This window comes from Emydura macquarii, unplaced genomic scaffold (genome assembly GCF_026122565.2).
Source record: "Emydura macquarii macquarii isolate MOO-44397 ecotype Brisbane River unplaced genomic scaffold, CSIRO-AGI_Emac_v2 contig_2676, whole genome shotgun sequence".
NCBI classification, from domain to species: domain Eukaryota; kingdom Metazoa; phylum Chordata; order Testudines; family Chelidae; genus Emydura; species Emydura macquarii.
The window spans coordinates 20,467,251-20,488,960 of record NW_027132813.1 but is presented as its reverse complement, the minus strand read 5'-3'; the positions used below and the strand labels follow the sequence as shown (position 1 = coordinate 20,488,960).

Here is a 21,710-nt window from a genome sequence, read left to right as displayed (position 1 = left end):
GCGTAGAGGCTTTTCTCGGCACTGGTTCACTCATGGACGCCGGTGCACTCCGCACCGATGCCAAAGTGCATGGCCTCTGATCCGCCAGGCTCTACTGCACTGGATGAAAGGCAGCTTCCATCAACAAGAATTTCAGCCTTTGACTGTGATCCTTTTGGTTCCTGGGGTGGAAGCCTCTGCAGATTTTGCACTTGTCCCACTGATGTGATTCTCCCAGGCACTTAAGACAGGATGAGTGCGGGTCATCTCTTGGCATAGGCTTCTTGCAGGACCACAAGGCTTGAAACCAGGCATGCCCTGTACCCATGAAGTAGGGTACTTAAGCTATTCGAAAACTATACTAAAACTGTCTACTATCATTAACTAGTTACAGGTACTTAAGAAAGACTAAGGAATAGCGCTTGCTAAGCCAGAGCAGCAAGTTCCAGCAACCATCACTGGTGGTAAGAAGGAACTGAAGAGGTAGAGGGTCGGCAGAGCCCTATGTAGATCACCATGGAGGCATGATTCCAGGGGGCACCAGAGCCGACCTTTTGGGTACTGCTAGGGGAAAAACCTTCCAGCAAACTGTGTACCCGGCATGCACACTCCTACTTGGAATGCACATGAGCAAGCACTCGAAGAAGAATATGTCTTGCTATCTGCTCTCAAAATAGTGATCAGTGTATATAAACAGGGCAGATTTAACTCCTGTAAACGAGTGCATACAGTAGTAACACAGGGTGTAATGTCATCCTGTTCCTAATATTATTACAATATTTTCAGAAATTTATGAGGTTATTATCCATTACTATTGTAAATATGTGTGAAATGTCAGTTTAGTCCTGTAGAAACTTAAGTCTATACAGCTGTTTGTGTTCTATTTTAGTTAGGCACCGAGGCCAACCCTGAGCACTGTGGAGCTTAACTTTAGGCCAGTGTTTCTTAATTAAATTTGGCCACGGAACCCTTCTGAACTCGATAAATAATTGCAGAACCCCCCAAACTCTTAACAGTATTTTTACATATGGGGCCAAAAAAATGTCAAAATAAGCAAATTATATACAAACAACTAAGTCAGTGGTTCTCAATTAAATTACACTTACACTCCATACCCTCCGCCGAAAAATCCGGGACATCTTCCCTTTTTCGGCGGTGCAGAGAACAGCTGCTCTTGGCAGCGCGGAGAACAGCTGCTCGTGGAACCCTAACAGTGTTCCCGCGGAACCCCAGGGTTCCACGGAACACCAATTGAGAAACACTGCTTTAGGCACTTAGAAAATAACAGGACTAATGCTGCAATCCACAAAGCCTGAGCAGGGTGCATAGGCTCCATTTACAATGAAGGGGAGAGATAAGTGCCTTAGATTGTGATACACAAAGCCAGTGCGCAAGACGGGGAGCTGCCTAAGCTAGCTAATGGGAGAAGCAGACCAGAGGTGTCTGCTAAGCCCTGCCCCTCTCATGTCCAGCTTGCAGAGAGGCGCTTAGCTCTGCTTGAGATCTGTGAAGCAGGGGAAGATAGGCGTTCAGTTGCCTACGTCACGTGTTGGGCCCAATTGGTAGGTGTGCTCAGAGGCTGGATTGGGCCACTCAGGTGAGTTCACACAAAAGTCAGAACCTTTAGCCTGGTGGTAGGGTACTCACCCAGAAATTGAGAAATCCTGGTTCAAGTCCCACATCCTTCTGATCGAGAGACAGGATCTACACAGGTGAATGCCCCAGCAAGAGGTGGTGGGATATTCTGGTGTGGTGCTCCCTCAGTCTCTCCTGTTGATATTGTTGCACTTTAATTCAGTAATTTAATTTATTAAATATTAATTGGGCCAGTGAAAGCCTGAGTGATTCTGTTGCCTAGTGGCTAGAGCCCTCACCTGAGACGTGGTAGATCCCTGTTCAAATCCCTTTTCTCCTCGGGGGAGGACTTGAACTGAGGGGTCTCCCTCATCCTAGATGAATACCCTGTTCAGTAGACTAAAGGTTGTAAGGGCATTCCTCCTTTTCCCCTCCACCTCCACTATTATTCACCTGCAGAGTCTGATCCAGTGGGCAACCTTTTGAGTACACCTGCATGTGACTGAACCACCTGTCTTCCCTGGTTTGTGAATCGCTCTGGGGATAAGGTAGGACATAGGCATCTGGACCCCTGACATGAGGTAGTGGTGCACATGCCTAGAAGTCAGGACTGAGGCACTGAGTGAGTTTAGGTGCCTACAGGTTTAGGTGGCAGCTACGCAGGAGTTTTTTGGATCACAGTGGCACCTAAAAATGGGACTTAAATGCCTAAGTACCTTCGTGGCTCACGCTCTAATTGCTTATTGTTTTATACACCTCTGTCCTTTAGCTCAGGAGTCAAATGCCAATAAAAGCCACATTCTCTTTCTTTTTGAACAGCTGACACATGACAAATCTTTGCTCTGTGGCATTGCTCCCTTTTTTTTCTTTTTGTTAATGTTTTCTAGACTTGATGGAGGTGAAGCCTGGTCGGGGTCATAAAAGCAGACAGTTATATTAGGATTAAGTCTTTCTTCTTTCCACCGGATATACTTATCACAGAGACTAGCTGACCTCTGAGGAAGCTAAAGTAGGATAATTACTTAGGGAGATAAAGTGATACAATACAGCTCTTGTGCTAGCTGCAGTTTAAAGGACAGAAAGGTTATTTTGCTAGAAGCTTAACTACTAAAGAGCCTGCTCCTACTCCCATTAAAGTAAATAGCAAAAATCCTATTGACCTCAGTAGGAGCAGAATCAGGCCCTAATTTTTGTCTAACCAATACTCTTTTATATTAACTCCCCTTTTCTCCTTTATTCAAAGGAAAACATTCTTTGGAAAGGCTAGTCAGATCTGCCAATTGTTGCAGATCAGAACATAGACACACACAAACGCTGCATTTTCAGAGATCGTTTTGCTGACTTTAAATTCTAATCTATTGATTTTTTTTTTAATTGAATGGTTAAATGGGGCTCAGTTACACCTTTCAGATGTTAAAAGCTCGATTTGGGACTAACCTTGCAAAGCACACAGTAAGGGATTTTTCTAAAGCACTCAGCATTGATCTAACTCTGTTCCCGCTGAAGTTGACAGTAAAACTCGTATTAACTTTAGTGGGACCGGAAGTAGCCTAATGCTGAGCACCTCTGAAAATTCCACCCTTAGTCTAGAGCTACTGCAGAATACATCATTGCTACTTAAAGATTTACATCTGCTAGAATGGATGGCACCCCACCCAGTGCAATCTGCATTATGTCTGTCCCCTAACATTGTTTCAGTGCCAATATACGCTTGAATGAGAGGCACATTCTGCCATCCGCTACTCCTGCGCAATCCCATTGATTTCAACATTACATTGGTGGCTTGTGGACAGAGATGTTGGTGATTTTTCAATGGGTTTACAGTTACATGAGTGTTCAGTACTAGCCCCAAATACAGCGAGTTGTATTTTTTTAATATACACATGCACAGAGACTGGTTGAAATACACTAGCGTGTTGACATCAAATGAACTGAGTGTGATATTTTAGTTTTCAAAATGGTTTAAAGATTTGATTACACATCTTCTTAGCATGGAAAAGCATTCACCAGTCAGGTCATCTGACAAACACACAGCTGTTTTGACCTCTCATCTTGAGAAACCAAAAATCTGTGTTCACTTGTTCTATAGCCACTATCACTGAGTTTAAAGGTGGTGGTACTGTTTTTTAAAATCCTCTTGGTTCCAGGTAGCTCAGGAGATGCTCCTGAGTAGTGAAAATGAATGCTGCAGGGATTTTTTTATTCTTAATTAATGCAACAGGAGAGCATTAATTGTCTGGCAGCAGGCATTAGGATTTCCTGAGCCCAGCTGTTAATGCAGTAGTGCTGAAAGTTTCTTTAGTGGCTAGCTTTGGGGAATTCTAACTCAAGGATCGAGAGAAACACGGACAAGATGTTAACCATTAATTCCTTTTCAGGGTCTCCTGTCATTCAGGAAGTCCTAATAATTGTGATAACCAGTAGAAATGGTTTAAACATATCTATTTTTCTTTATATAGGAATATTATCAATCAATGAGCAGTATTGTAGTGGTTCCTATTTCACTGGTAAGTTTTAATTAGGACAGTAGGTTCATTATGCTTCACTGTTGCTCCTGTTAGAGACAACAACAAAAAACCAAATAACTTGCCTGTGAAGAACTTATGTGTAGGATAAGAGGCTGGTCTTATGATGGAGACTAAATAGATGTGGAGGCTGATATAGGCACATTCCATGCACCAAGGTTCGGAAACGGACTTCTGAGGAAAAACTATTAAAATTTTGTAATGCTGATTGGGAGATTTAGAGCAATCCATGTGAGATAAAACTAAAGTCGTCTTGTTAATAACAATGCAATTAAAAATTACTTTATACACTGTGAAACACGTTGCCAGGATTTCTAAGCCTTATGTTAGTTATGCTGTTGTGGTCTCAAACCTAGGAGTTCATCTCTAGGGTTGTTTTGTTTGGACCTGATAGCCACGCATGTCTGATGGAATGGTTTAATCTGCAGCAGGATTATTCAGAAAGCATCAGTACCTTTAAGCTTATAGTTTAAAGCAAAAGGAGGAGGACTGAGACAATTATAGAGGACTATAAACAATTGCAAGGCAGCCTTGGAGACAGAAGTCTTCTGTTAACTCACAGAAAGTGTACAGTGCAGTCTGATGCAGTGAAAGCTTCCCCCCACTATGGGTGCTCCAGCCCCCTTTATGCTGGATTAAAGGACCGGAGTGGTTCCCTAGGTTCCATATCTGTCTGGACAAGACTTCCTCCAGCACAAGAATTGTGGAAAGAGTCATAGGGCTCAGTTTAGAGGACCCACTCGCAGGCCTTGAGGATGGGGAGCAGTAGGGCTGCAATGGAAGGATATGTTGGGGCGAGGGCTCAGCCCACAGCACTGTGGAGATTCCAGGCCATACTTTGATCCATAGGGGAGTCCAAAGAGGCTACTGAAACTCAGGCAGGCTTCCAGGGCTGTCTGCCAGGCATCTTCGGCCCCGATTACCTAGAACAGCACAGGATTGGGAGGACACAAGGGTGGCTTAAAGCCACCACAAGCCTCTTAGGGTATGTGTACATTGCAATATAAGTCCAGAATTAGTGGGACTCTAGTCAGCAAACCTCGGGTTTGAGAACCCAAGGCTTGAGCATCTACACTGTTTGCTGACCCTAGGCTGAGAATTTTTTAACCTGGACCCCAACCTGGGGCTGCAGCATCCACACCGCAGTACACAGGCCCAAGTACAACCAACCAGCAGTGGGCCCAGAACTTTCACATGAAGCAAGCTACATTTCTGGAGCTTTGTGAGTGGTTTGCCCCGACCCTCCAGTGTAAAGATAAACATATGAGGGTGGCCAGGTAGGTCTAGAAGTGGGTTGCTATAACAGTTAGGAAACTGCCTATGCCAGACTGCTACCGGTCTCTTGGCATTGGAAAGCTGACTGGGTAAAGTGGTGGCAGAGGTTTCTGAAGCAACCAGGCGTGTGATTTACCCCAGGTGTGGGGACATAAAAGACACTGCTGAAGTAATTGGTGACTCTGAGAGAATGGGGTTTACAAACTGCTGGGGCCATTGATGAGACTCATGGGGCCATTAATGGGACTCGTGCCCATAGTCCTCAAGGAGCGCCTGAGTACATAAACCACCAAGGCACTACTCCATTGTTATGCAGGCCTTTGTGGGCCACGGAAGCTGATTTATAAATGTCAGTGTGGGCTGCATTGGAAAGCTTCATGGTCTCAGGGTTTTCCATCAATTGAGGCATTATTCCCACCAAACGGGGGGGGGGGAGCAGGGGCACGGCTTCCCACAATAATCATCAGGGACACACAACTCCTCCAGCCCCGGGGTGACAGGAAGAATGAGCTTCTGCTGGGGCCGCTGCAGGGGGGCACAAAATGTGCCCCTCCAAAAGGGGTCATCGTTAAATTTCTGGGCATGCCCCTGCCATCAAACAACAATGTCATAAATGGAGTTACTGTCCCCTCTGTTATTCTTGGGGGCCCTGCTTACCCTCTTTTGCCTTGGCTTATGAAACCATGCCCTGATCTCACAGGATCTGGCAAAAAAGGGTTTAATGACATTCTCAGCAGGTGTAGAACGGTGGGTGAATGTGCATTTGGCAGATTGAAATCCACTGATGTGGTCTACAGACCCATTTGGAGTGCAGTGTCATCAAAGTTGTCCTCATTACTGTGGTTTGCGGTGCTTGTCACAATCTTTGTGAAGCTAAAGGTGAGTCGTTTCCCCCTCAGTGAACCCGTGACGGTAATGGATTGCTGAACCGGTACACTCAGCCAGAAAGTGCACCTATCACAGCTGGAGCTGGAATTCATCTGGGCAACAGAAATTAGGGATGTTCTGTGCTCTCACATCATGGACTTACATAGAAGAGGGAGAATGGTACCTTTATGAATATGCTTGTGCAAAGCTTACAGTTTGTGGGACGGGCAGGGAGTTTGATTGCCATGCATTGTACTTATGAGTGACATGATCACATATGACATAGGGCGGATGGGGGGAGAACTGTGATTTAGATTCTGTATTGACAAATAAGTAGTGTTTGCATACAACTTCAGTGTTGTCCCTTATCATGTGATTATTGTTGTTTGGAATACACACATGATGTGATGCTAATACAATTTCTTCATAAATAAAAATCTTTATTTTTGAACATTTATTAGAAAAAGCACAGTATTAAACCATTGCTAGGCAGGCCAGCTGCCATTAGCATCCCAAAACCTTTAACAAAGTGAATGAACGAGTGCAAACAGTGAAACAATTTCCAAGATGGAAAACCTCCTACTCTGGCAGGTACCCTGGCCCCCTAATCTTCTTTCCCCTCCTTACACATTTGTTTCGCACTGGGGGCCGGGCAGAGGGATGGAGGCATCCACGAGGGGATCGGTTCAGTATGGGGGACTGTGTGGGGTACATTTGGCCTGTCCATATGCTGATAGGGCCTGATTGCATGGCCCACCCAGCCATGGAATTATCAAAACTGTTCCTACTCTGCAGCACATTGTACCGGAGTGGGACACAGGCCATGGAGCAGGCACAGCAGGAGCCTGCTGTCTTGTGGCCACTAGAAAAAGCAGCTGCTCAAACAGTTCTTTCTGCTGTGCTCTTATCTTCCTCCCTTAACCACTGTTCCTCTTCCCGGAGCTGTGAAGCAAGTGTCTGCTCCCACACTGAAAGCCTGCCCTCAAGCTGTGCGGCCAGCCTGAGCCTTTCCACTTGCTGTAATTGCCTCTCTCTTTGGTATTGGACCTGCTTGTTGGCCCAGTCCAGAATGTCAACCATAAGTTTTCATGGAAATGCTTCCTATTGAACTGATCCATGATGCTACGGTTGCCCAGGCTTCTGCTGTGGGGCAGGCGAGCTGTCGCGGTACTGCGATCTGTAAAGATCATTGGGCTTGGAAGAGGAAAACATGCAGAAGGTTGTTGTATTAAGTGTCTTAGTGCATGAGCAGAGAAGAATCCTTCTGGAATGTCAAGACCATAAAATATTACTTTATATAACTGTATTTCAGTATATTGTTAAGGGAAGCTTCAGATGACAGACGCACCCTGGACACAGCCAGGTTAATTGCAGTGAAGGATGTGCACAGAGAAGGGTAAGTTTAAAAATCACAACTGCTTTTTTCTAAAAAATGCAGACCTTTGGGCTTGGGGGAGAGAGGTCGTGACGGTGTTCTACGTAAGCCTCTGTCACTTGAGGCATTCTACTTTTTGGAGAGCATAACGGTTCTCATGTTTCCCGAGTGGCAAAGAGAGGTTTTATTCCAAGCTGCCGATGGGAAGCCAGCTGTATATGGCACTGAAGTATTCAGACATATGGTGAGTGAACAGTACATCTATGTGTGGAGTAGGCTGGTCGGCTTCCGAGGCGACCCTGAAAAATACGCCCTTCCCCAAAATGTGCCTACTTATCTGGAGTTCCTGCTACAGGAAAAGTTTGCAGCATCAGCACCCGAGATTGGGTCAAATTTTATGAGGGAATCAACAGGCTGCTGTGCTAGCATCTGCCTGGGTTGATGCCTTCCCATGGCTTCCAATGCAGCCAGTTATGACTGCTTGCAAACATACAGAACTCCACTGGCATTCCCCTTTCCCCCCTGTCCCCGCCACATTTCTGGACTGCATTCAAACCCCCAGATGTATTTCAGACACATGATTTCATCACCAATGCACCACATGGACTACATTTAACTGAAATAGTCTATAGCTGTAAATGGACTACATTTCAAGCTCCCCATGTTCCAGTTAACTGTTTGCAGGGGGCTCGTTACACTGTTGGGTTGGTAGCTTACAGGTAAGGCATGCTTACAGGTAAGGCAATATAGGGTTCTTATTTCTAAGACACGCCCTAGCAAAAATTTGTGCTTTTCTAGTAACACTTCACTTGTAGAGCTAGTTTCACTGTTTGCATTTCCCCATCTCCATTTTGAATTCCACAGGGATGGGGAGATGCCAAGGTGCTGGTGTGCAAGCCACCATTAGAGGATGCATACTGCTACCCAAGGCCTGTAACGTCCTTTGCATTGGTTCATAAACTGGAAATCCCTCCCATAGCTATATTAATAAACACAAAAATGGAGCCAGAAATTTACCGGTTCTGTGGTGACTTCTGCCTCTTCCATTCCTGCTGCCAGTTCTGCGGTGGGCTGCTCCTCAAGGGGGACATCGAAAAATTCCTATTACTACTCCAGGATGTGCTGCAGCTATTCTTGCAACAAAGCCTCCTTAGGGACCGGTTTAATCACCAGAGTCACTTTGGAGACCTCATCCCACCTGCTGCTGGCTCTTATCCATTCCCATGCTAGATTCTGGGGTCAGCAGGGCCCTATCCCACCTGACCAGGTCATTGTGCACACTGTTGGCTCCATGCGAGGTGCAGTATCCAGTCAAAGTCATCATAAAATGGGTCTGATGATGACACATTCCCAGAGGTGCTGTTCTGGTCCCTGGCTTCGTGGTTCTCAGTCTTTGAGTTGCTTAATCCGCTCCCTGCACTGGTCACCAGTTTGGTAAATTTCCAATGCTGCCAGCTTCTTTTAATGCTAGGCATTCATGGCATTCTTAACAAAATTAAATGTTTTGCTCCCCTCATGCTATAGAGTCACCAAAATCTGGCTGTGCTGCAACAAGGAAGCAGTGCTCTTGGCAAAGGACAATTTCTGGTTAGTGGCCATTACAAATGCAAGAGAAGGTTCACTAAGTTTGCTGCTCAGCGGTCAGAATAAAATAGAAGGGTTAAACACTGAGCTGTACTTGAATAAAGGGGGTTGCCTCTATTCTCTGGGAGTCAATTGGCAACTTGTGGGATAGAGAGAACAAAGAAGACTGGCCCATGGGATTGTTTAGTAGTGTTAGCAGACTCCCAGGACTGGCATGGCTGCACCTAGGCAACAAAAGGATAGGGTTTGAACCCTGGGTCCCAGTTGGACATGGGCTTGGACCATCCATTACCATGAGGAGCTAGGACATTGGGTCCGAGGCTGAGCCCTAGAGATGTGGGTGTAAACAGAAGCTGGTTTAGGGTTGGCACCTGAGTCTGAATCTAGGCTTACACTGCAGTGTAGACATACCCTTAGATACATAATAAATGTATAATAAATACTGGCGCACCACAGAATTTATTTTTTATATTATCGTAATGAGAAGGCATGGCCTCTTGGAGACTGACAGGGAGGAACAGCCTGACCCCTGGGTGGGTGGAGCCAAAACAACCCTGCCTGCCCCACCAGAAGTTGAGGGGCAGTACAGGAAGTATAAAAGCTGGGCCAGCTAGCTCCCTTGGGTGGGAGCTGCTGGAGGGGAAGGATAGCTCTCCACTGGCGCTACTGCGGAGCTGCCCACTGCCTAGGCCCCAGATTTGCTACTGGAGTTGCCTGCCTACAACTTGGGAGGAGATACCTTTGATGCTGAGGGCCTGTGGTTGCTACCCTGGCCATCTACGCTGAGGAGACTGAAGGCAACACTGAGGCCCAGGTACTTCATGGAAAGGGAGAAAGAAGGAACCCAGGGGAACCAGATGACTGTCTGATTGAATTGTGTCCTGCAGCTGCATCAGTGAGTTGTGGCTGGAGCCCTGCTGACCAGTGACCGAGCACTCTGCTACTGATAGGGCCCTGGGCTAGGATGCAGTGGAGTCGGGTGGGCCTGTGTCCCCCTCCCCGCTTTCCACACCATCCTAGACACCAGGGCTAGAGACTGTGGACTCACCCCGCCTGAGGGCCTGGGGCTAGAGACTGTGGACTCCCCCCGCCTGAGGGCCTGGAGCTGCTTCTTCGCCCTGCCCTGCCTAAAGGCTGGGGATTATAGACTGTTTGGTCACCCTGCCTAGGGCTAGAGACTGCGAGACACCTGTAACCTGCAGAAGGGGCCAGGACCCTTGCCCCAAATGCTAATTCTCTGTTTTTAGTCTGCACCCACAGAAGGAGCACAGTAGTGTGGGGGTGTGGCCTCCCTCCTAGATGGACAGGGAGGGATGGCCCAATGCCTTACAGTTACCATAGTGTGATTGTCACTAATGTGCCTCACACCTAAGATAGGTGAGAGCATAACTTGGTCCCCTTGCCCTTTAAATCCTTGTCCACTATGTTTGAGTCTGAAAGTAAAAGACAATTACCACAGTGATGGGTGTTTTAAAGGCCTATATCGAAATGGCCCATTAGTTTCAACTAAGTTCGATTTCTGTGATGTGGACAGCTGTCCAGGAATTGGACTGAGTTCACCGGCTCCTTTTAGAGAAGTGGTTATCAGCTGATGAATTTGATTTTACTACTGAATTTTAGTCAGTAAACTAGAGTGGAAATGTTAAAATGGTTAAAACTCTGAGACACCTGGGAAAGTAGTGAAAATTTGACTCATGTAAAAGGAATCCAGGAATCATCAGTAGAGCAAGTGTCTGGGAATAAGCTAAATAGTAGGGAAAGAACAACACATGGCACAGAAACAGGACATTAACGTTGGAGCAATTGAAGGCATAACCATGCCACTGTAACAGAGAGCAGATGAAACAGTAAAAATACACCAAAGTCCTATCTACTGTACATGGATATTAAAATTTTGGCCAAATTCTTGTCAGTTATGCTGGTATAAATGTGGAATTACTGTAACACAAATAAGTCTGTTAAAACTGAATATTGTCAGAATTCTGTAACTTTAGTAGCTACTCTACATTTACATCCATATGACAGCTATACCGTGGGCCAAAATTGAAAAACTGTTGCTGTACCTTAACATTACAATGTACTAGGCAGTTCTCTCCATGTTTACTTGTACCAGGTGTTGGCTATTGAAAGACCTTATCTTCATATAATTAATATGGTGGCAAAGGAACCAAGAACATTTTACTTTAGCTGTACAGACTAAAGCTTTTTAATCAAGAAAGGAAAAACTGAGTCAGTTTTAAATAGATACTGTAGCCATTAACTATGTCAGCCGGATATAGTAATCCGCATCAGTAAAGCAGGATAAATGAGAACCGGTTGACATAGTTTATTTAGTGTAGTTGCAGCCCTGTGGGTCCTGGGATATTAGACACGGTGGGTGAGGTAATATCTTTTACTGGGCCACATCTGTTGATGAAAGACCAATTTTTGACCTACACCAAGCTCTTCTTTAGATTAAATTGGTCCAATAAATCATATTGCCTCACACACCTTGTCTCTATATAGTTTTATTTAGACTTTCAAAAGACCTTTGAAAAAATCACTCACAAGATACTACTAAAGAAACTATGCAGTCATGGGGTGAGATGCAAAGTATTGATAAACTGAAAACTGGCTAAGAGAGAGAGGAACCAAAGCTAGGAATAGTCAGTTTTCATAACAAGATTAACAGAGTGGGTTCAGTGCAGATCTCATGTTTAATATATTTACTAATCTGGAAAGGGGGAGTAGCAACGAGGTTTCAAAATTTGCAAATGGCAAAGCTGTTTATGTTGTTCAAGTCCAGAAAGTCCAACCATTCAAATGTTCAGAATGCTCAAATTTAACATAGGATTATCTGATGATAATTTCACCATAACAGAGCTAAATAGATCTGTAGTTATGTCATCCTCTTTGGAAATGAAGGTTGCAGTGTAAAGTTTAACATATGTGGCTGTGACTGCAGTAATACTAATTATTCCTTTCTCTCCTACTCTCTCCCTTTAATTGGTAGCTAGAATTTAGAAACTCTTCTGTCTTCTACTTTTTATTTCCCTTTGGGAATGGCATAGAAGATATGGCTCTTCTGAAATCATGGGACATGTTCAGTGGTCATTTAGAAAATACTTTGCAGTCTTATAAGAGTTTTTGAACCATTGGCTTTAGCTATGTTTAGCTTGTTCTGGGTTGGTCGGTATTACATATGGTGCGTTCGACTGTGCAATTGCAATGCTTGAGTGAAAACCAACAGCTATTGCAGTATTAGGATTTGAATGGTTCTCAGTTTTTTCTGCCTCATGCTTTTATCATATTCCATGTGGATTTCAAACTGATAACTGTACAGAAAATATAATTGTGTTCCAAAAATACACAAGAAGATGCCTTTGTTCTAATTCTTCCAAGTTTGTATTTACTTGATGTTGACATAGATTTTTATAAGTAAATGTTGATTTTTATCGTACACACACAAACTGATAAAGTATTTCCACAAATGAAAGGAAATTTACAGATAGGCAAAGTAAGAAAAATGCTGCTTGAGAGAGACCTTAGAGTTTGATTTAAGGATATTTACTTTGTACATTTTGACATGTGATATTGACCATTTGTGTTTGAAGTTATAAAGCATTAGCGTTTAAATCTCAGCATCTACTGTCATTAAATAATTCTGATCCTCTTGTCTGACCCTTCCACACCATAATTTTCCACAACTGTGAAAATTTAAATAGATCAAAATAGAGAGAGTTTAAAATAATTTTGTGCAGCTGTAAGTTTAAATTGATAGATATAAAAAAAAGTTTAAAAATACATTTAGACACAGAAGTATTTAAGTGAGTGCACTAATCACTGGGCTAAAAGTTATAAGGTGGTCATCACCTCCTCCTTCTCTGGCCGTTCTGCGTGGAGTAAGGCAGGTGACTTTCTTATTCCCACAAGAAACACCTAAATCACCTGATTCCAGGAGCAGGATTCCTATTCGTGGATCACTCAGCAGAATGAAGCACCTCCCTGTTGCCTTAGGTGCCTATCTCTGTGAGAAGGGCAAAGCATAGCACACACCCCTTTGGTCAGCATCTCCCATTAGCTAGGTGAGGAGCTATCTAAGCTAGTGTGCTAGGTTTTTTTAATCGCATTCTGAGGCACCTATCACTCCCCATTCATTGTATAGGGAGCCTAGGCACCTAACTCAGGCTTTGTGAATCACTGTGTTGTTCCTATGACTTTTCTAGCACCTATAAATTTAAATCCCTACGTGGATCGCATCCCTAATGTCTAAACCACAGTCAATTATAATGCCTCCTTAGAATTCTAGTCTGTTGTGGAGCTACCCCTTTCCTCCCCTCCCCAACAGAGATTATAAAAAAAAACCTTTATAAACACTCTTGATAAGCAGAAGTTTGACAACTCTTATTTACCAGTAATTACAAATGACAATTTCATTTCTCTCAAGACATTTAAACAGAATACTGACCATGGTCTACTGAATAGTTTTTTGTAATACTATACTTAGGGCTGTTTAAATGCAGGGAAACTTTCTTTTTGGTGCCTTCTCTGTGTGGACTTCGAGTGCTCAAATATGCATACATGCCCATAATCACATATCCATATCCTAAAACTACGAAAATATAAAAGGTTGGTGGGAATCTTTGGGAATGGAAATCTTTGGGAATGGTTGGGTGGAATCTTTTGGGGTTCAACCAGACCAGTCAGTGTCTTGTTGACCTAAACGGTGAAACTAGATTCCTACAGTTTGTGTACTTCACGTACTCCACCTTGCAGTGCCTCCCTCCAATATCTTTGGCCACCTCAGATGTGGGGCCTACCTTGAAGCCATGCAACTTGGTCCAATCAAGTTCCAGTTAGGTCATCTTTTAGTGATCATCAACTTGAAAAAGTCCTGCTTAAATCAGCAATTTAAAAAAATTGGTGTTTTTAAATACCACAGAGACTATAAGTCTGTGACCTCCCCAAAAATATCAAAAACCTGGATACACGAGATCACTTTTGAGGAAGCTGGCATGGTTTTATCCAGGTGAAAGTCTTGATAACATTGTCATCAGTTACTGAAAGTTCAGTATAAAAATGGCTGATTGACAAAAGGTAACTACCAGTCACTCAACACTGATCCATCAGAAAAATTACAAATCAGTTCAAACTCATGTTCAATTACCTCCAGTTCCTTCATAGAAATGAGGCATTTATAGCCCCATTTCAAATTAGAAATAGTACTGGAAGTCAAACAGCTTATACTGCAATCTTTATTTTGATAGAACAAAGTTATTTTAAAGCCCATCAAGATGAAACCCACTTTATGTAGGGTCTATACTCCCAACTAAATTATTCCTCACACACAAGAGACTGCCCCATTGGCCTGCCTGGTTTGTCCTTAATCTGTTTCTTAGAATCCCACTGATGAAATTAAAATAAATATTGTATTTAAAAAAGTTTTCTATATAACTTTGTGGCTTGTGGAACTGCTGAATTTAGCAATAATACATTTTTATTTCTTTAGTGCTTTAAGACTGACCTGGCATAAAAATGCCCCATAAAACCTCTAGGCCAAAGAACAAAAATTCACTTCTACGAGCACCACACAAATTAAATAAAAAAAACTGGGCATTAGGTTGTAGAACTCAGTTATGCTGCTGCCATCTTCCCATCCTGGCCCCAATTTTCTGTTTGACTAAAGATTTTGCTTATATATTTTATATATAATATGGCCACAAAGATGCAAGGTGTTTCAATGTTCGGCTAAGCTTACAATTTAAGTGTCAGATTCTGATACCTCTATTCTTGTTGAATAGTAATTCCACAAATAGCCCCATTGGAGTATCAGAATTTGGTCCTAAGTAATGAATTGGACAATGAAGGGAGGGGAGAACATACTGGGTGTGGCGAGGGGTGACATGGACTATGGAAATCAGATCAGAGTATATACAAAATGTATTTAGGAAGTCACTGGTCTCAATTTTGTTTTAGGTGAGATGGGAAGTGCTCCCATCTTGTCCCTTCTCCCCGCCCCGATATTTCTGTAAGTGTGAACTAGTTTTTCTAATAATGTAAAAATCATGTAATAACACAAAGTGGCATTTTGCTTATAAAACTACTTTAAGGCTCAACCAAGTGTTGTGGGAGCAACTGACTACAGAATCTCTTGTCACCTGCAGAGTACCCATCACAGACATTCTTTCCTGCTATGTGCTTGTTCTTACATTCTTTACTCTTTCCTTCTCCCCCCATATGGATGAGTTCCTAACTAATCTATCCAGTTAGAATAATAATAAGTCTCAGTGATTCACAGCTGTGGACATGTGGAGTGCTTAGTTCTGTGTTCATACTGTGAGGCAATTAATGCAATTTGTGCTGTACTCTTTGGCTGAGTGAACAATTTGAAATGAACCATTGAGCCATCTGTTTCTCCAGCTGACATCAAACATGTCAAGCGCAGCAGTTAGCTTTCTCTGGGAAAGAAACAGCGCATTAGCACTAAGAAAAGTTCAGGAATGACTCTTTGCCTCCTTCCCTTCTAATCTTTAGAACAAACTCTCTTCTGTGCTCACCTGTGGCTCAGAGCCTGGGCCAAAGAATTTTCTACCCTCTGGCCATGACTGAGGAGAAGTGAAATTGAAGCTGGGGTTGCTACTTCATATTGGGCCTGAACTTGCAGTGTGCTGAGCACCTTCAACCTCCTACTCACCTCATCAGTGAGAGTTGGAAGCACTCAACACCTTGCAGGGTCAGGCCCACTTTATCCAACCTTTGGCTTTTCATTGTCCCATTGTGAACTTTTCTCTTGAACTGAGAGACTCAGTGCTTCCTTTAGAGGTGGCCTTGCCCAAGTGCTCTGTAGTGCCAGACTTGGAAGGACTGTGCTTTCTCTGTCCCTCCCCCATCTCATGGCGGGTATTGGCTCAATCTTGAATCATGATACCGTAGGAAGTGCTAATTGTCAAAGCCATTGTGATAGATTTAGGGTTGCCTGTAATAATTTATGAATGTTCTGTATTGACTTGGTTAGTGTGATATTTACTGTATGCCCCTATTAAATTAATTCAATAGCAGGATTATCAGGAAGTGCACCTGGGGGAGAGGGGAATGTGGATCCAGATACATTGTCCCTCAAGTGTTTGCTGAGAAGTGTGTAAGAGCTACTTGCTTTGGTCTCTGGTGCAACCCCATACAAGTTTCCCCAGGGATGAAGAAAAAAACAAAGGGGAAATCAAAAGACAAGAAAGTTTTAAAGAGACACACTCCCTCAAAGAGAGAGAGGTTTTTGAGACTGAGAACCCAAAGCCTTCTGTGCGGTAATCTGAGGGAAGTTAGATTTGGCAGGTCCCCATCAGCAGAATGGATAGCCTCTAGGTAAGACGTGGGGGGGGGAAGGGTGGTCTTTGGTTGTTTTAAGATCCTTTTCTTTGGAATGCTTTGTTCCTATGGCTAAATAAACAACACTTATTTTAAGAAGGCTGTTTTGGGTCATTGTAATCATATGGTCACAGGCTGCCAAAAGAAAGAACTGCGGGTGCTGACCACAATCAGACTAATGGGGTAAGGGGAGATGAAGGCATGAGGTCTGAGGGGTTGCACTCAGAGAGGGGTCAGAGGTGCAGCTAGCACTGCAGCTGTGGCTATGTCTACACTGCAGCACTAATTCGAATTAGCTTAATTTGAATTACAGAAAGCGATTTATAGAAATCGCTGCAGACTGTCCACACTACAGTGTTTGCGCTGCTTTCTTGCGTCCACACTGGCTAGCCTTCTTTCGAATTAGAAAGCAGTGCAATGTGGGAAGCTATCCCACCCTCTTCCCCACCCCCAAACAAACAGGAAAAGGATTTCCATGCTGTTTTTTTACTCCCCGGATCACCACTGCTGCAGGCACATGGAGCCAGCTGAACTATGCTCTCATTTTGACTGTGACAAATACATCGCAGCTTATCCTGGATTACTTTAGGACTGTATGCTGTTTGCCTTTTATGCTTCCTCCCCCGTACATTGCTTGCCTTTGATTTGATTCTACAGGTGTCTGTAGAATATAAGATAAATAACAACGGAGTCAGTTCATATATTAATACAGTGATACATTACATCATGCTTTCCATCAGTGAAATGGAAACATTTGTATCCACATGTAGCGTTGTGAATAAACGCTTAAGAAGGTATCAATTTCCAAAATTGGCCACTGAAACAATGTAGCAAAGGATCTCCTCTCACTGCAGGCATTTAAAACGCATTCACCACGCGGGGAAGGGGGTGGGTGGTGAAATCTTTCAAACCCTTAAAAAGACAAACTGCAAAAGGCTTGGGGGGGGGAGGGGGAGGAAGTGTGAGCACAGCTTGGATTTTAAACCCATTCACCGCAGGAAATGAAGATTTAAATCTTCCTGGGGCTGTTTTGGGGAAAGGTACTGAAATGGGGCATCAGGGGATACAGTCTGGAGGCCAATTAATTTGAATTAAGTCCCATTGCGTCCACACTCACACTAATGCGAATTAACTGATGTGCTTCAGGCGCTAATCCACTTGCAGAGGTGGTTTTATTAATTCGATTTTAAAGGCTCCTTAATTCAAATTAACAATGCGCAAGTGTAGACGCGGGAGTAATTAATTTATATTAAGGGACTTTAATTCTAATTAAGCCACCAGTGTAGACCAGGCCTGTGTTAGCAATCCTTACAGAAGTGGACTCGCTGTCCAACACTGAAAGTTGGCAGAAATGGTGACATCCTTTCCAATAGCATTTATGTCACATGGAGTGCCACCAATCAAACATACTATGGTCTGAAGAAATCACATGGAACATGAACATAGAAGTTGCCATATCTGATCAGACTGGAGGTCTGTCTAGTCCAGTATCCTGTCTTCAAAAGAGGCTGGTACCAGGTATTTCAGAAGTAGGCAGTTTCTGAAAGTAAGTTGTTTCTGCAGTAGGCAGATATGAGTCAATTGTCCCCCACTCTCTCTTCCCCCCCCCCACCTCCCCCCAATAGGTTCATCCTTGTCTCTAATAGTTAGTTTGGCTTAAATCCCCAAGTATAAGATTAATCTCTTCTGAAATTTTTATTAATTATGATTAGAGCTGACCAGAAACTGGACTTCCCAATCCATGAGAGACACTGAACTTTCATCAAAATTTTTGTTCTGAAGTAGAACAAATAATCAAAGTTTCACATGGATAGGAGTTCCTAATTTTTTTTAAAAAAAAGTGAAAATGATGTTTGTATTTTTACCTTTTCAAAATATTTCTGATGCACCTGGAACTGCCCTTAACTCCAGCAGCCCACCAGGTAGGGAGCCAGGCAGCTCAGGGAGACTTGAAGTTTGGTAGCCAAGGCTTCTGGTTTGGCAAGAAATCAAAATCCTGAAAGCCCTGTAAGCACCTGGTGGGCTGCTGAGGAACCTGGAAGCCTTAGCTTTCTGGCAGCCAGCTTCATGGGTGGCAGAGGACATGGGGAGCCCCAGAGCTGGGAATGATTTTACAACAATAAAAATCAATTTTCTAGCAAAATTGAAATTTTCCTGTGGAAAATTTTGATTTTGAGGAAAGTGAATTTTCCTTAGGAAACTATTTCAAATGGAAAATTACCAACCAGCTCTAATTATGATAACTAAATATTCCTGATATCCATATAAATGGTCAGTCTCTTTTTAATTCTGCTATGTTTTTGGATGCAATATCCTGTAGCCAGGAGTTCCATAGCTAATTACATGTTGTATGAAAAAGTATTTCCTTTTATCAGTTTTGAATTTCCCACCTTGTAATTTCATGTCTTTGTTCTCATGTTATGAGACAGGGAAGACAGAAATTCCCAATCCACTTTTTATAGATCTTTCATTATCCCCCTCTTATGTTTCTTTTCTAAGATATGCAATTGCAGTCTTTTTCCTTCTCTTCATGAGAGTTTTTCCAGGCCTTTGATCATTCTCATTGCCTTTCTCTAATCCTCCTCCAGTTCTCTTTTTTTAGATGAGGTGACTAGTACTGCACACAATATTTCTTATGCATCTTAACATTCTGTTAGCTTTTTTTGACCACAGCTGCATTTTGAGGCATCTACAGTGATGCCCAGGTCTCTTTCTTGGGTTGATATAGTTAACGTAGAGCTCTGTAAGGTGTCTGAGTAGTTTAAACCTTCTGCTTCAATGTGCAGTACTTTGCATTTATTAATGTTGTGTTTCATTTGCCATTGTGATGCCCATTCACCTAGTTTGGATATAGCTCTTTGAAGTGCCTCACAGTCTTCTCTGGTCCTGACTAATCTAAATAACTTTGTTTACAGTGTTGTTTAACCTGTAGCCATGTTGGTCCCAGGATATAATAGAGAGAGAGAAGGTGAGTGAGATAATACCTTTTTATTGGACCAACTTCTGTTGGTGAAAGAGACAAGCTTTTGAGTTTACAAGGAGAAATTCTTCAAAAGATCAAAAGCTTTTCTTTTTCACCAACAGAAGTTGGTCCAGTAAAAGAGATTCCCTCACCCCCCCTTGTCTCTCTCTAAATAACTTTGTCATCTGTAAATTATGCTACCTCACTATTTGCCTTCCCTTTCCAGATCATGAATAAATATATAAACAAACACAGGACCTAGTACTGAACCTTGAGACACCCCACTGATGACCATTTGTTGTGATGAAAATCTACCGTTTAATCATACTCTCTGCTTTCTGTCTCCTAGCCAGTTTTTGATCCAGGGCAATACTTTGACTCTCACCCCATGACTACTTAGCTTCTTTAATAACTTCAAGTATGAGACTTCATTGGCCACCTTTTGGATGTCTAAATAAATTGGTTAACATACATAATTAGAGACCAGAAGGGGCCATTGTGATGATCTAATCTGATCTCCTGCACATTGCAGGAAACAACCTCATGAACCCACTTCTGTAATAGGCCCATAACCTTGGGCTGAATTACTGAAGATCTCAAATCTTGATTTAAAGACTTCAAATTACAGAGGTCCCCTTCATTCATTCCTTTGATCTGCTCAAAGAATTTAAAGAGATTAGTGAGAAGTGATTTTTTTTTCTTCCCCCCCCCCTTTGCTGAATCCATGCTGGTTGGAGCATATCCAATTATTAGCTTCCAGGTGTTCTGTTTTTACTTAGAGAGATAACCAATTGGCCAGGTATAAATGTAAGGTTTACAGGTCTATAATTTCCTGTATCACCACTAGGGCCTTTTAAAACTATCTGTACAACATTTGCAAACTCTCAATCGTCTGGAACAGGAGATATTGTTAATTAGCAATTACAATTTTTTGTTAGAAACTCATCTACTTCATACTTCAGCTTCTTCAGAATAATTGGATGTATACGCTGGTGACTTACTGCATTTTAAATAATCAATTTGCCCAGCCCATCTTCCTCTGCTACCTCAATCTCTAAGAATACTTCATTTTTATTACCAGGAAAGATCAAGTCTTAGGTAGGAATCTCCTCAACATCCTAGTGGTGAAGACTAATGCAAAATAAATTTATTTATTTAGCTTCTCAGCACCTTCCTTATTTTCCTTAATTTCTCCCTTTAGGCCATGGTGATCTAGCAGACCCATTGATTCTTTTGTAAGCTTCCTGCTTCTGAGATACTTAAAGAATCTGTTTGAAAAGCAAATAGCTAAAGGTGTACAAACTTAATTTTGGCCCACTAGGATTAGTGTGATGTACAAACCCCTATCCTGCCACAGCTGTAAGGAGTTTAGAGACTGAGCAGATACCACCTCAGTTGCAGCTAATGATGAAGCATTAACAGCTGAGTTAAGAGTCTACACAGCAGGCAGAAAAGAGGCTTTCAAGGCACTTTTGCCTCAGCTACAAATTGGCGGGAAGTGGCCCAAAACAGTGGAAGGAGTTGTTCTGTGAAAGAGACCTGAAAGCAGATGAAGATAGAAAGTAGTCCATGAAAACAGCAATGGGTGTGAGGAAGCAGACTTTGACTGCTTAATACAGGGCTCCTGGGCTAGATCCCAGAGTAGAGGGAGGGCTGGGTTCTCCCACCTGCCACCAGGAAAAGGGATGTAAAAGCCATCCTGATGTGAGGGTGAAGGATTACTGAGCCCGGGGTTGGACAGAAGACTTAGTATAGGGTCATTGAACTCCTTGTTTATGCGATCAGTCATTCCTACTGCCTCAGTGTTCTGAGCCTGATAAATCATCTGAGGTCATTTGACCTGTGAGTCCTAAGCATGGGCATTGTTGGGGAAGGCAGAAGCAAGTTGCGGTCTCCCCCATCTTTTTCCCCCCTCTCCTTCCCCTCCCCTCCGCCGAACAGCAAGCCTGGGGCAGCTGTGGAATTTGCCCCCTGGCTATGTGCAGTCCTATTAGCTTGACGGGAGCTTACCCCCACTTCTCCCCCAATATAGAAGTCAAACTATGCCTATGGTTCTAAGAGTTCAGCCAATCCACAAGCAAGCATCTAAGTAGGTAATGCTAAGGCAGGTATATAGATGCCTAATGAAAGCAGCCACTGTAGTCTGCTCAATATTACTACCTTGTCAGGAATACTCCCAGCTGCCTGGTAGTTCTGACAGACTGTCCCTGTCCCTGCTCTTGTTCTA

The 21,710-nt window shown here is 43.1% G+C and overlaps 1 protein-coding gene across 2 annotated transcripts in view; it reads left to right on the top strand.

Annotated features, from left to right (window-relative positions):
• The first annotated feature begins 9,968 nt into the window (after nt 1–9,968).
• Nucleotides 9,969–21,710, top strand: part of SYT14 (synaptotagmin 14) — a 236,223-nt gene continuing 224,481 nt past the window's right edge. For both annotated transcript variants that reach the window (XM_067565415.1, XM_067565418.1), the window contains exon 1: nt 9,969–9,994. The gene's annotated coding sequence lies outside the window, so the exon portion shown is untranslated. The remainder of the gene's footprint in view (nt 9,995–21,710) is intronic.